Source organism: Schistocerca piceifrons, chromosome 10 (assembly GCF_021461385.2).
Source record: "Schistocerca piceifrons isolate TAMUIC-IGC-003096 chromosome 10, iqSchPice1.1, whole genome shotgun sequence".
Classification (NCBI taxonomy): domain Eukaryota; kingdom Metazoa; phylum Arthropoda; class Insecta; order Orthoptera; family Acrididae; genus Schistocerca; species Schistocerca piceifrons.
In genome coordinates, this window is record NC_060147.1 from 77318482 (window position 1) to 77333183 (window position 14702).

At 44.2% G+C, this 14702-nt stretch overlaps 1 long non-coding RNA gene and 1 other non-coding gene across 2 annotated transcripts in view; both read left to right on the forward strand.

Annotated features, from left to right (window-relative positions):
- LOC124719074 overlaps positions 1 to 14702 on the forward strand; it is a 175023-nt gene that overhangs the window by 66975 nt on the left and 93346 nt on the right. The gene's annotated exons all lie outside the window — the stretch shown is intronic.
- On the forward strand, positions 3495 to 3578 carry Trnas-gga. Its single transcript is given in 2 exon segments — positions 3495 to 3534; positions 3544 to 3578. It is a non-coding gene; the product is annotated as a tRNA-Ser (tRNA).

Here is a 14702-nt window from a genome sequence, read left to right on the forward strand (position 1 = left end):
GAGGAATCTGATATAGTGCGTATCTTACACCAGTCCTATGTAGACATCGATGAGTCCAATGAAACCTTTTATGACCCACTCGTCAGCATCATGGATACGACAATTACACCCGAACAAAATGCAACGCTATCAGCTGCCTTTTAGCCTGAGAAAGTTTACAAACTTATTGTGGGCTCGCCTTCCCAAAAGTCCCCGGGTCTAGGTGGACTTCCCAAGGAATTTAACGTGCGCTTTTGGCCGTTGTTGGGTGCTACCTTTACCTCCCGTTTGAATGAAGTGTTCAGGGTAGAGTAGTGCCGACCACGTTCAACTACTACTACTACTACTACTACTACGTGATCAGGCCCAGTGAACCGCACGCATCTACAAGTTTCCTCCTCCACTGTATTCTGTCCATTGCTGCTATCCGCCATTCGTCCACATCTATTGACATTTGTTTTAAATCTTCATGGAGTCCATCCCTCCAACACTTCTTGGGTCTCCCTGGCGGTCTCTTTCCTGTAGGTGTGAAATCCAGGAGCTTCCGAGGCCATCTGTGATCCTCCATCCGGGCCACATGGCCGGCCCACTGCATTCGTTTGGCTTTGACAGCTCCTGCTATGTTGGGCTGCTGGTATAGTTCCTCAAGCTCTTGGTTGTATCTGATCCTCCATTCCCCTGTATCTGCATCCAGAACCGGACCGAAGATCTTCCGAAGCACTTTTCTCTCAAAGACAAGGAGCTTATGGAAGTCCTGTTTCCGGATACTCCGTATCACAGCCGACCACGTTCAAAGTGGGAAAAATTGTTTTAATCCCGAAATGCACTGGACCGGCTGCTGCTGATAGCTTTCGCCCACTTACTTTGTTTGATTATAAGACAGTGGCGAGGGCAGTTAATAATAGGATGTCGGCTCTGATGGAGACGATTGTTGCAAAACGTGAAAGCTGCGCACCTGGTCGTACCATTCTTATCCCTATAGTCGAGTGTCGTGACGTGATTTCGGTTGCTGCTGCAACGTCCGTCCCTTCTGCCCTTGCTTTCCTAGACTCTGATAAAGCATTTTATCATGTTAATCACGACATTTTGCTTCGTATTCTGGAGGCAGTTGGTTTTGCTGTTGACACACGTCGGGTGCTCTCAAATCTGTTTACGGGTATTCCGGCTTCGGTGGTTGTTAATGGCCAACTGACGCCCCCCAATAAATATACGTAGGGGAGTGCCTCAAGGAAGCCCGCTGTTAGTGACTTTGTGTTGTCTCTGGAGCCCCTACTTCGGATGCTAGCATCACAGCTGACAGGTTGGACGCTTTCCGGCTGGGCTATAGCTGTTCGTCCATACGCGGATGACGTGATGGTTCTACTTCGCAATCCTGCTGAGATACGTCGACTGAAGGCTGTAATCGATGATTTTTGTCAGAGTTCATATGCAAAGCTATTGAAGTTAAAAGGCAAGCTTCTTCCCTTGCGAGCCGGCCGTTGTGGCCGAGTGGTTCTAGGCGCTTCAGTGTGGAACCGCGCGACCGCTACGGTCGCAGGTTCGAATCCTGCCTCGGGCATGGATGTGTGTGATGTCCTTAGGTTAGTTAGGTTTAAGTAGTTTTACGTTCTAGGGGACTGATGACCTCAGATGTTACGTCCCATAGTGCTCAGAGCCATTTCAACCATTTTTTCGCTTGCGAGATTTTGATGACGCGGTTGTTCCATGGGCTACTGCAGTGGATCGGCATACGTCTCTCGGTATCATTGATCGTTGTCCACACAAAATGGCGGCACTCAACTGGAAGTCTGTTACGGAAAAAATTCAGGGAGCGATACTAGAGCATGAAAGGCGTTCTCATACTCTTCTCCAGGTAGTCCGAATACTGGATACATACGTCTAATGCGGGGCTTATTAAGTGGCCCAAGTTAATCCGCTTCCCTCGATGATGGCGACGAAACTACAATTGCTTGGTCGTTTCTTATGGAAAAGACATATATTTCGCTTACCGTATGAGGTCATCACGAGGCTAGACCTGACTGATATACGGAGAAAGACGCACTTGCTACATGTGCGTCGTACTGCTTTGACGATGACTCAAGAAACTCACACATTCACGTCTCATTTATTTCTCTGTGTCCGTCCCGCTAGTCATGAACCCCCTATTGATGTTGGTCACATAAATTATAAGTTAAAACACATTCTTGACTTCCGTCGTGCGGCGAGCTATTTAGGGGCTGACATCTTGTGGAGACCCGTCCTTACCATGAAATTCCTACAGACTCATTGGAAGGCAGTTCTTGCCCGAACCTCGTCGGAAGAGGATCGCCGCAAACAAATTGGGCGACAGTTTGGCGCAATATCGGTCTTCCGATTTTGCCGATGCCTGTAGCATCCTCGTGGTATAAGATAGTCAGTAACGTCATTCCAAAGAACGTGCGACTTTTCCGTTTTGGCCTTAGCTCACGGATTCATGTAGTCGTTGTACATCTCCAGATAAGCTTCACTTGTGGAGGTCATACGGCAAACTGATCTTGGATCAGAACAGAAATGGCCTTCCTTACTCGATCCTCTGAGACTCAATACACTACGGACATCATATTGCTCCCAGACTCTTCTTTTTTTCCACCGTCGAAAACCCATTACGTTATGTGGTTGCTGGGACACTTAGTTCATTATGTTGTAGAAGGCGAGGGGGAAGATCACATGATCTACATTCACTACATCATCACTGCCTATTGAACATGCTTGCGAATGCCTCGATATCGAGACCTCTTCGCCAACATGGTGAATCTTGTTTCGCGTCAGCAAGGTGCTGGTTAATTTTCTATTTCTGATGATAGGTGTTTCTCTTTGTTATGTGTTTCCCATCTGATTTGCTTCGGCTTGTCCTCTCCTGGTTTCCCTGTTCGTTTAGTTTGTATTTTGACTCAGCATCGCTCCAGTCTCTATTGTGTATAGATGAAGTATAGATACACATGAGCGTATAGAATTCTTGCAGTCAAATTGGGTTTTTTCTTAGTTTTTCTGTTTCGACAGTAATCTGGTTTCGTTTTCCTTCTGCTTTTAGATTCTGTTACAACCTATAAAAACATATAAATACAAAGAAATTTAAAAAATTACTAAAAACTTTATAAAAATAATTGTTGATACGTATCATGGTGGTTTCTCGGCTATGTTCTCGTTTTTTTTCCATCCATTATTCTGTCACAATAATTAATTTTTTCTCCCATTTGCAGCTTCTATTACATAATGGTTTGACTGTGGGCTACTGAAGTGTCATGATAGTACCAAGTCATTCTGACAATAAAAAAATTACGAGTCCCGGTCCAACAAAAATTTTCGTTGTCGTCATTCCATTACACAGCTGATGGCTGTTCGTAGTGGCTACCGCGAATACATTTCATGCTGCAGTTCGGAGTTTGTAAAACAGGAAACTGGTATGGAATGCTATAGTACATCTATCAATGTACCGGTTACAGTTCGCCCCGAGACACGGAGGTGGCGACATGGGGGCTCTTACGGCAGTGTAGCCGGCCTGTGTGGCCGAGCGGTTCTAGGCGCTTCAGTCTGGAACCGCGCAACCACTGCGGTCGCAGGTTCGAATCCTGCCTCGGGCATGGATGTGTGTGATGTCCTTAGGTTAGTTAGGTTTAAGTAGTTCTAAGTTCTATGTGACTGATGACCTCAGATGTTAAGTCCCATAGTGCTCAGAGCCATTTTTGTTTTTGAACGACAGTGTAAACAGTTCCAATTCTGGCAGTGCTCACGAAGTAAACAGAGGTGGTTTCGTACAGACTTCCAATTGTAGCCTGTAACATGGCGGTGAGTGACGTAAGTAAGTCGGTGCATGAGAAACAGCTTTCCATAAATGAGTTGCTAACCGCAGAAAACGAGCCTCCAACTAAAATCCATAGAAGAATGAAAGCTGTGTACGGCGATGATTGTACCGACATCAGTAATGTGCGACGTTGAATTGTTCATGCTCGTAATCATGGAAACTGTGGTGCTAATGTCATCTTGCCCCATCCGATTTGCACCTGTGTCAGAAACTTACGGAACACCTTTGAGGACTTCACTTTGATACTGATGAAGCAGAGGTGAGGGTGTAGCTCCTTGAAGGAAGTCAAACATTCAAGAATGACGGTATGTCCTGCTCAGTAGGTGTGCGGTCAGGCGGCGGATTGCGAAGCGCAGAGGCGCGAGTTCGATTTCCGGCCGGGTCGGTGATTTTCTCCGCTCGGCGACTGGGTGTTGTATTGTCTTAACTCTCGTAATGTCGTAATTGGCATTGCTATTGATGTGGGGTAATGGGCGTGATCGGAAACTATTTGGAAAAAAGTACCAACAAACTGATTTATCACTGGGAGAAATGTGTTCGTCGCCAGGGTGACTATGTTGAGAAATAATATAAAGATACGGAACGTTAATATAGTTATTTTTTTGTAAAGCGTTAAGAGTTATTACATAAAAAAAGTTCGAAGGCATTACTTTCCAGCATGCCCTCGTACCACACAGGCGTGGTTACAAAAACGACAGAAACAATAAAACCGTTTCCCCGACTCAAAAGAAGTAATTACTGCAAATCTTGTTTCATTAGAGGCAGAAAGTCAGAAATAAGAAGTAATTAAACTAAGCAAAACCGTTGTGAATGGGAAAGTAGATCAAAACTTTGAACTTCGAGAAAAATTGTTGCACCTCATAGAAACTCTGTCATAGGAACAGTCAGCGCAATTATATAAAATTTTTATGATATTTCTTCACGAAGAGATTGTCATGTATTACGAGTTTTGATTCGGTTTACATTTTTTTACGATTATTCAAGTGTCCTGGTACATAGTTAACTCTCGAGAGGCAAAAATATAATTAGTATCTCGTATAATAAGTAAATAAAGACACAAAAACAAACCTTAATCTTCAGGCAAATCTGTTTTACTACCCGAGGTATTTCGTGGTGAACTTAAAATACATACATATTTCTTCATGAAGACATAGTCATTTCATTCATGAGTTTTTTCTGGTTACTTTTTTTGCGATTATCCACGTCTCTTGATACTTTCTGGCTCTTCTGGCACGTAAATATAATTACTACCTCGTAAAGTAAGTAGAAAAAATAAATAAAAACAATAAGCTTAGTGACACATCTATTTTACTACACCGGTAAACCAACTTAAGGTCCAGCCCTAAGGACATCACACACATCCATGCCCGAGGCAGGATTCGACAGTAGCGGTTCCAAACTGAAGCACCTTAACCGCTCGGCCACATCGGGCGGCGCCGGAACACAACAATTTCAAAACAGAGGAGAGGCATTTTATCCAAAAATAGATGGTGCAAGCGGATGATAATGTCATTTATCAATAAGCAAACACATATATCGAAACGTAACATAAGTACGCATTTATCAGAAGCTAAAATGAGAAGTTCGGTTCGAGCATGAATCAAAACCTCTCTGTGTATGCTCATTATTAATAACCGACAATATCCCCTCTTAGTCCCATTTGGTACAGGTTCCACACACGTGAGCAACATTCTAGATGGATCGCGGCAGTCATTTGCAAGCAATCTCCTTTTGTAGACTGATAGCACATCCTCAGAATTCTAGCAATAAACCGAAGTCCACCACATGCTTCATCCGTGACTGTGAGGGTATGTGATCATTCCATTTTATATTCCTACAGGTATTTGTATGAATTGGCCAATTCTGAATGTGGCGCATTGATATTGTAGTCATAGGATATTAAGTTTTTTCGTTTTGTGAAGTGCACAATTTTACATTTTTGGGAATTTAATGGGAGTTGCGAGTCTTTGTACCAGTTTGAAATCTTACCAAGATCTGATTGAATATTTATGCACAGTACTTAATTATAGATAACTGCATCATCTGCAAAAAGCCTGATTTTACTATTAATAGTGTCTGCAACGGCTGTAATATACGGTAAGAAAATCAAGAGTCCCAACACACTGCCCTGGAACATACGTGAATGACTCTCCATCGCAGATAATATTCTGTGTCCTCCATAGCAAAAAGTCCTGAGTCCAGTCACAAATTTCACTTGCTACCCTAAATGATTGTGCCGCGTCCCAGCACAGTTCTGTAGTGCAATCGGAACGTTGACAACAATCTGAGGGTTGTTGGGGTGTCCACCTTTGTTGTCGAAGCTGAGAGGGAGAAAGCTCTCCGAGGTAGAACTGTGGTTATTGGTTGTAGTGGTAATCTTTTAGGATTAATGGCAGGATGGGTATGCTGAAGAGTTCGGTATTTATTTAAGTAATTCATTTATTATCTCTTTGATAACTCATAAAAGAGGTGCCAGTTCCTAGCTCCTTTCTGTATTACTTGTCAGACTCAACTTATTCTTATCAACAGGCCACTCGCCTAAGCTTACAATTCAAAATTTACTATTCCGTAAATTGTTCTCGTTAATTTAGAAACTATAAATGCTATGTATTCCTTGAGACAAAGACAGATCGTCTATGTTCAAAGCTATTCCCCAGAATAGATAATGATAACTTACTTGTCTTGCAGTTAATGAGCGTGTCACCAGATCTGATCACCGACTTCTCGCTGAGAATATTACTTCTGCATTCTTCTTCTTCTTCTTCTTCTTCTGCTGCTGCTACTGCTGCTGCTGCCGCCTGGCGTAGCTGCATGATGTCTCCTCAAAGCGGCCACTACGGCACTCTCTCTGCCCGCATCCTCTCTCAGAACCTCTTGCTTGTATACCATTCTAAGTCGAGGCTGACCTTCTATAATAGCCATTCGGGATATTTCCATCAGCTGCCTCCTTCGACACGAAAACACTTTAATGTTCGATTTCTCTTATAGGTTTCCACTCGATCATTTGATCTGAGCAGTATTGCTTTTTTTTTTTCCTTGGGACTGGACAAGTCGTACTTCGTACATTTGACAATAAGCGATGATGTGGTACTGAATCAAATCCTTTTTGGAAATCAGGAACTACAGCATCTATCTGACTCCCTTGATCCAAAGCTTTCAGCATATCATGTGGGACAAGCAGGAGTTGGGTTTCTAAAAATCGATGTTTTCAAAATTTATGCTGATTGGCATTGAGGGGGTCATTTTTTTTCAAGATACTTCATTATATTTGATCTCGGAATACGTTCTAAGATTCTACAACAGATCGATGTCAAGGATACTGGACGGTAGTTTCGTGGATCACTCCTACTACCATTCCTGTAGACGGGTGTGACCTGTGCATTTCTTCAAGAACTGGGCACGATTTTTTGTTGGAGGGATCTCTTATAGATTACAGTCAGAAGAGGAACTGACTCAGTCGCAAATCTATATATATATATAAGAAAGTCGTGTTAGTTACACTATTCATAACTCAAGAACGGCTGAACTGATTTGGCTGAAAATTGGTGGAGAGGTAGCTTAGAACCAGAAGACGGACATAGGATACTTTTTATCCCAAAACGCATCTGACATGGAATAACAAAACGTAAATGACAGCTAAACGTCTATGGTTAAGTATCAGTATATATCATTAATTAAAAATTTAAAGAAATAATTTGTATTTTCTTTGGATCACCATTAACAGTGCCGCAACCAAGACGATCGAACATTTCTCGACAAAGTCGTACTGCAAGAAGGATACAAAACATTGCGAATGAAAGGACTGAAGAAGAACGCCGGCCGTAGTCGCCGAGCGGTTCTAGGCGCTACAGTCTGGAACCGCGCGACCGCTACAGTCGCAGGTTCGAATCCGGCCTCGGGCATGGATGTATGTGATGTCCTTAGGTTGGTTAGGTTATGTGAAGTCCTTAGGTTGGTTAGGTTTAATTAGTTCTAAGTTCTAGGGGACTGATGACCCCAGATGTTAAGTCCCATAGGGCTCAGAGCCATTTTCTTTTGTTTTTGTTTTTTTGAGACGAAGAAGAAAAACAAATTGCCCGTGAAGAGCTCCGCGTTAGTATGGCTCGACTTCGTGCTTCTCAATCACAAGAGCAAAGTGAGGCAGCCCGTGAAACGGCTCGGTTGGCAGTGCGAAATCGTGTAGCGAACAACAGAGATCAATTATATGTGGCATGTTCACGGGTCGGAAGACCATCTGCGTTCTTTGTTCTTGCGCCTGATAATAAAACAAAAAATGTGTATCACAAGATACTTAATTGGTGGAAGCTATGCACCAAGAAACATAAAGAACAAATAATCATTAAAATACTTAATTTTTTATTTGTATTTCCTAATAAAAAAATGAACTTATCATCCAAAATCTGATTACCTATTGGCCAGTTCAGTATAGAATCGGATAGGGATTCCATCGGGTTTGGAGCTTTGAACGGTTTCTGAACACCACTGACAGTAATACTAATTTCATTCAACTTCCCAACACAGGTTCAGCTTGAAGATAGCTGGAACCTCCAGCCGCCCAATAGTGAGTAATTAGAATTCAGAGCAAAACAATGACCTCTGGTTGACTCAGTCAACCAATGCGACCGCTCGAGGGTTAAATACGGAGGGGTCCAAAAAAATGTATCCACTGTTTAAAAGTCCATAGCTTGCAAACTAATTGATAGAGTTGTCTCATTTTTTGTGGAAGTGTAGCTTAAAGTCCAACTCAAAAATATCACTGTAGGTGTTCTAAATGGTCACCATTAACATCCACACACAAACGATGCCGCCGAACTGCAGCACGAACTACTGACTGCAACGTGTTCAGTTGGATATTTGCACATGGATGTACGATGGACTCTCTAAGTTCATCCAATGTGCGTGGGTTTTGTCGATAAACGACGTCCTTTAGTGTTCTCCAGAGGTAAAAGTCCAGAAGAGTTAGGTCTGGAGAACGTGGTGGATACTCCACAGCACCTCTACGGCTTATCCATCTTCCTGGTAGATTTTCGTCGAGATACTCCCTAACACGATTTTGGTAGTGGTCTTGTTGAAAGTAAACTCTTTCGTCTCCATACAGGTATCGCATGGCAGGTAAAATGGATGTCTGAAGCTTCTGAAGGTACACCTCACTTTTTGGTACCTGTGCCGTCAAAGAAGAATGGCCCAATCAAGCCCCGGTAAGACAACCCACAACACACATTTACTCCTGGCAAATTCACGACTTCATCTACATGGACGTCCGGATTTTCGGCGGCCCAGTAAATGCAATTGTGGCGATTTACTGTACCATTGAGTTTGAACTGTGCCTCATCAGACCATACGATCATCTCTGCAAACTCTTCATCGTTGCGCACCATGTTAGTAAACGTGGGGTGTAGCACTTCCACTTTTCTGTGTTCAAAATTCGCCGAACACTTGAGCGACTCACTCCAATTTCACGGACGCACTGTCCCACAGACTTCTGTGGTGAGCGAGTGAATTGTTGTAACACACGACGGGAGTTAGCTGGACTTTTTACTTTTACAGGTCGTCCAGATCGTTGTTTGTGTACATCTTTAACACAGACTTCGACCTCAAATTTGTCTCGAATGCGACGAGTCGTTAAACGTGTCGGTGGCTCTGTTTGATACTCATTCCGCCATTGCCGTTGAACCTCATTAATGTTTTCGTACTTAAAATACCACTTCAAAACTGACTTCCTTTCGTCGGATGTAAGCCTTGCGCCAGCCATGTTTTCTCGAGGAACTAGGTGCAAATAAGAACAAAACACTATCTGGCGACTGTCATCTGACAAAACAAAACAACGCTAGTGTCGCGATTGCCGGAACTACAAACTATTACACTACCAAAGATGAGACAACTCCGTAAATTAGTTTGCCAGTTATGACTTTTAAACAGTGGATACATATTTTTTGGACCCCTCTGAAGACGTAATGCTTATACCAGGTGATCAGTCAGTATAAATTTGAATACAGAATAAATCACGGAATAATGTAGATAGAGAGGTACGGATTGACACACATGCTTGGAATGACATGGGGTTTTACTAGAACCAAAGAAATACAAAAGTTCAAAAAATATTCGACAGACGGTGCTTCATCTGATCAGAATAGCAATAGTTAGAATAACAAAGCAATGATGATGTTCTTTGCAGAAAATGCTCAATATGCCCACCATCATTCCTCAACAATAGCTGTAGTCGAGGAGTAATGTTGTGAACAGTACTGTAAAGCACGTCCGGAGTTACGGTGAGGCATTGGCGTCGGATGTTGTCTTTCAGCATCCCTAGAGATATCGGTCGATCACGATACACTTGCGACTTCAGGTAACCCCAAAGCCAATAATCGTACGGACTGAGATCTGAGGACCTGGGAGGCCAAGCATGACGAAAGTGGCGGCTGAGCACACGATCAACACCAAACGAGGCGCGCAAGAGATCTTTCACGCGTCTAGCAATATGGGGTGGAACGCCATCCTGCATAAACATCGTACGTTCCAGCAGGTGTTTATCAGCCACGCTGGCGATGATGCTATTCTGTAACATATCGGCGTACCTCTCACCCGTCACGGTAGCAGTTACAAAACCAGAATCACGCATTTCCTCGGAGAAAAAAGACCCGATAACAGTAGATGTGGTAAATCCAAGCCATGCCGTGACTTTCTCGTCGTGCAATGGAGTTTCCACGACAGTTCTAAGACTTTCGGTAGCCCAAATTCTGCAGTTGTGGGCGTTGACAGACCCTCGGAGCGTGAAATGAGCTTCGTCGGTCCACAACACGTTACTCAACCAATCGTCGTCTTCCGCCATCTTTTGAAACGCCCACACCGCAAATGCCCGCCGCTTCACTAAATCGCCAGGTAACAGTTCATGATGCCGATGGATCTTGTACGGATAGCATCGGAGTGTACGCCTAAGTGCCAACCAAACAGTGGTGTATGGAATGCCGGTGCGACGTGCGACTGCACGAGCGCTGACTTCCCCCTGCGTAGACGAACCCGATACAGTGTCAGCTTCTTCCTGAACTGTCTCAGCAGCATTACGCCTTGTGCTCGGTCGGCCACTACGGGGTCTATCGTCTTAACAACCCGTGGCTTCGAACTTCGAAATCATTCTCGCCACAGCTGCATTTGTCAACGGACCTGTACCCGTTCGAATCCCCTTCCTATGGCGATAGGATCGTAACGCTGAACTATAGTTCAATTCTTTTATCTTGGCGGTTCGCGCATGCTCGCCCAGACGCGGGAGATTGCTGCGTTGCCAGTTGGACACGCCAAGAGAAGCAGCGCCATAGTATAGTTCGCAAACTTACGTTTAGGGGGGAGCGCGCAGTTTATGAGGTAAAGCCACCACGGCCGCATTAATCCTTTCGCTGCTGCAGAGACGTGCTCCCCGCATTCCGCGATGTGCGCGATTCTGTCATCATTGCACTGCTCGCCTGTGCAGACACGGCTTTGACACACTTTATCATTCGATTTCACAAATACTATTTGGCCCAAAAATTTGATTTTTACACATTTTCTTTACTGATACCTTCTCCCCATAATTGACTTAATTTTGTTCCGACGTTCAACGCAGTTATTGTGCAGCATTAGATGTAGTAAACCGTTGTACGAAATTTTGAAGAGTTTGCGGAGGTAAAAGTCCATAGTGTATAGTTACCATTAGAAATTTCAAAAAATTACATTCAAACGAATAAAATTCATGAAGTGAGACACTTCGATATTGTTTTTAAATAAAGAAAATATTAAGCACCGAAATAAGGTTTGAACTCGGAACCTTTCACTTCGCATACAACTCTCAGAGGACTTTAACATATCATGCAAAATACCGACAAACACTGGTGGTATGACTATGAATTACTCACGTTTCGTCGAAGTACAATAGGAAATAAACAGTTACCGCTGTTCTTTATTGCGAAAAAGCGGTTAGTGAGAATGATACAAACACCTTTCCTTGCTATCGCCTGAATTAGGGGGCTTATTGCTTGTTTCGTTTAATTAATTAATAGAATATGAAGCAATTGGTATAAAGAATGCTTTTTCCAAACTTTCTATAAAAGAAAGTCTGCTATCAAGACACTGCTTTTGTTCAGATACTTTATTTATGACTGAACGTTTCTAAAATTGAAGACACTCGTCCGTGCTCTGCAGTGCAGTCGAGCTCTGGCAATGTCGTTCTCTGTTCATTGGCTGACTGTGTTTTGTGACGTCGGATGCGCAGGACGAACCTAAACTCGGTCGCCGTCATAAATGACGGGCCCTTTAGCACATTCCCCAATCTGATAATACAGCTTCACTAAAAGCGCCTTTTCAGGTAATGTCAACATGCTGCGACTGCTGGCGCATCTGGTTCTCTCTCTCATTACAGCTCCTTTTATACACGATTGTCATGCGCAGTCACTGACGTTTTGCTGTCCAGCGCCATCTGTCGGACATTTTGTGATTTTTTTTGTTGTTGTAATAAAACCGCATGTCATTCCAAGCATGTGTGTCAATTTTTACTTCTCTATCTACATTATTCCGTGGTTTATTAAGTTTTCAAACTTATACTTTTTGATCACCTGGTATGTTCCATAATAAGTCTCGAACAGCGGAGTCTGTGAGACCACATTGCTGTGGTCGCGTTACTAAAAACGTTGTGTGTCATTGCGTGTTATAATCTGTAGCGGTGAGCACAGGTCCTCAATGACGCGTGTGTTACGTCTGGTCATCGCGGGCAGTGCAGTACTCGCCGCTACGCGGTCGCGGCTGCTGGCGTGGAAATGCCTAGGTAGGGCGGGGGACCGGCGGCCGCACAAAGAGCCTTCCCCCACCGCTGGCCGCTGCGGCCGCCTAGAAGGGCCCGGCCGCCATGATGGATTGCTTTCAGCTGTCAAACGCAAGATGGATAATCAGCCGCGTTTTTTCCCCCTCCACCCCCCCCCCCCCTCTTCCCACCACCCGCCCTCGCTGCGCCATTCTCAGCAAGGCGTTCGCGGCTGAGTTTCTTTGCTGAGGCGCAGGGAGAAACTTTCCCTGAGAACTGCGAAAAATCGGGAACGGACCGCGCCAAGTGCGTGCCAGTCTCTTTATTCGAATTCTAGCTCTCCACATCTATTACTCACATAACTCATTTGACTGACCCTGCTCCTTTCCTTCAGAAAGCCATACACGTTGTACCCTTTCATGTCATAATGACCGGATTCCCATTTAATGGCATAAGGGAAAATCGGGAAACAGTACGCACTTAGTACATCTACATCCATACTCCGCAAGCCACCTGACGGGGTGCGGCGGAGGGTACCTTGAGTACCCCTATCGGTTCTCCCTTCTATTCCAGTCTCGTATTGTTCGCGGAAAGAAGGATTGTCGGTATGCTTCTGTGTGGGCTCTAATCTCTCTGATTTTATCCTCATGGTCTCTTCGCCAGATATACGTAGGAGGGAGCAATATACTGCTTGACTCTTCGGAGAAGGTATGTTCTCGGAACTTTAACAAAAGCCCGTACCGAGCTACTGAGCGTCTCTCCTGCAGTCTTCCACTGGAGATTATCTATCATCTCCGTAACGCTTTCGCGATTACTAAATGAACCTGTAACGAAGCGCGCTGCTCTCCGTTGGATCTTCTCTATCTCTTCTATCAACCCTATCTGGTACGGATCCCACACTGCTGAGCAGTATTCAAGCAGTGGGCGAACAAGCGTACTGTAACCTACTTCCTTTGTTTCCAGAGTGCATTTCCTTAGGATTCTTCCAATGAATCTCAGTCTGGCATCTGCTGTACCGACGATCAACTTTATATGATCATTCCATTTTAAATCACTCCTAATGCGTACTCCCAGATAATTTATGGAATTAACTGCTTCCATTTGCTGACCTGCTATTTTTTAGCTACATGATAGGGGAATCTATCTTTCTATGTATTCGCAGCACATTACACTTGCCTACATTGAGATTCAATTGCCATTCCCTGCACCATGCGTCAATTCGCTGCAGATCCTTCTGCATTTCAGTACAATTTTCCATTGTTACAACCTCTCGATACACCATAGCATCATCAGCAAAAAGCAACAGTGAACTTCCGATGTCATCCACCAGGTCATTTATGTATATTGTGAATAGCAACTGTCCTATGACACTCCCCTGCGGCACACCTGAAATCACTCTTACTTCGGAAGATTTCTCTTCATTGAGAATGACATGCTGCGTTCTGCTGTCTAGGAACTCTTCAATCCAATCACACAATTGGTCTGATAGTCCATATGCTCTTACTTTGTTCATTAAACGACTGTGGGGAACTGTATCGAAGGCCTGCGGAAGTCAAGAAACACGGCATCTACCTGTAAACCCGTGTCTATGGCCCTCTGAGTCTCGTGGACGAATAGTGCGTGCTGGGTTTCACACGACCGTCTTTTTCGAAACCCATGCTGATTCCTACAGAGTAGATTTCTAGTCGACGTCCCTTCTTGAAAACGGGGATGACCTGTGCCCTTTTCCAATCCTTTGGAGCGCTACGCTCTTCTAGAGACAGGGTGTTTCAAAATGAACAGACCGTTTTTAAGGCGTTATAACATTTACAGGGTGGCGCACGAAATGCGATACCATTTTGTTTTTGAATATAAGCTTTGCGGAAGTAAAGCTGTGAGGACGGGGCGTGACTCGTGCTTGGGTAGATGAGTTGGTAGAGCACTTGCCCGCGAAAGGCAAAGGTCCCGAGTTCGAGTCTCGGTCCGACACACAGTTTTAATCTGCCAGGAAGTTTCATATCAGCGCACGCTCCGCTGCAGAGTGAAAATCGCATTCTGATAAACTTTATTGTCAATACAGTCCGAAAGGAACATATACAATGAAGAGCCGTCCATGGAGATCTGTTCTAAGTCAGCACATGCTCAATATGTCCACCA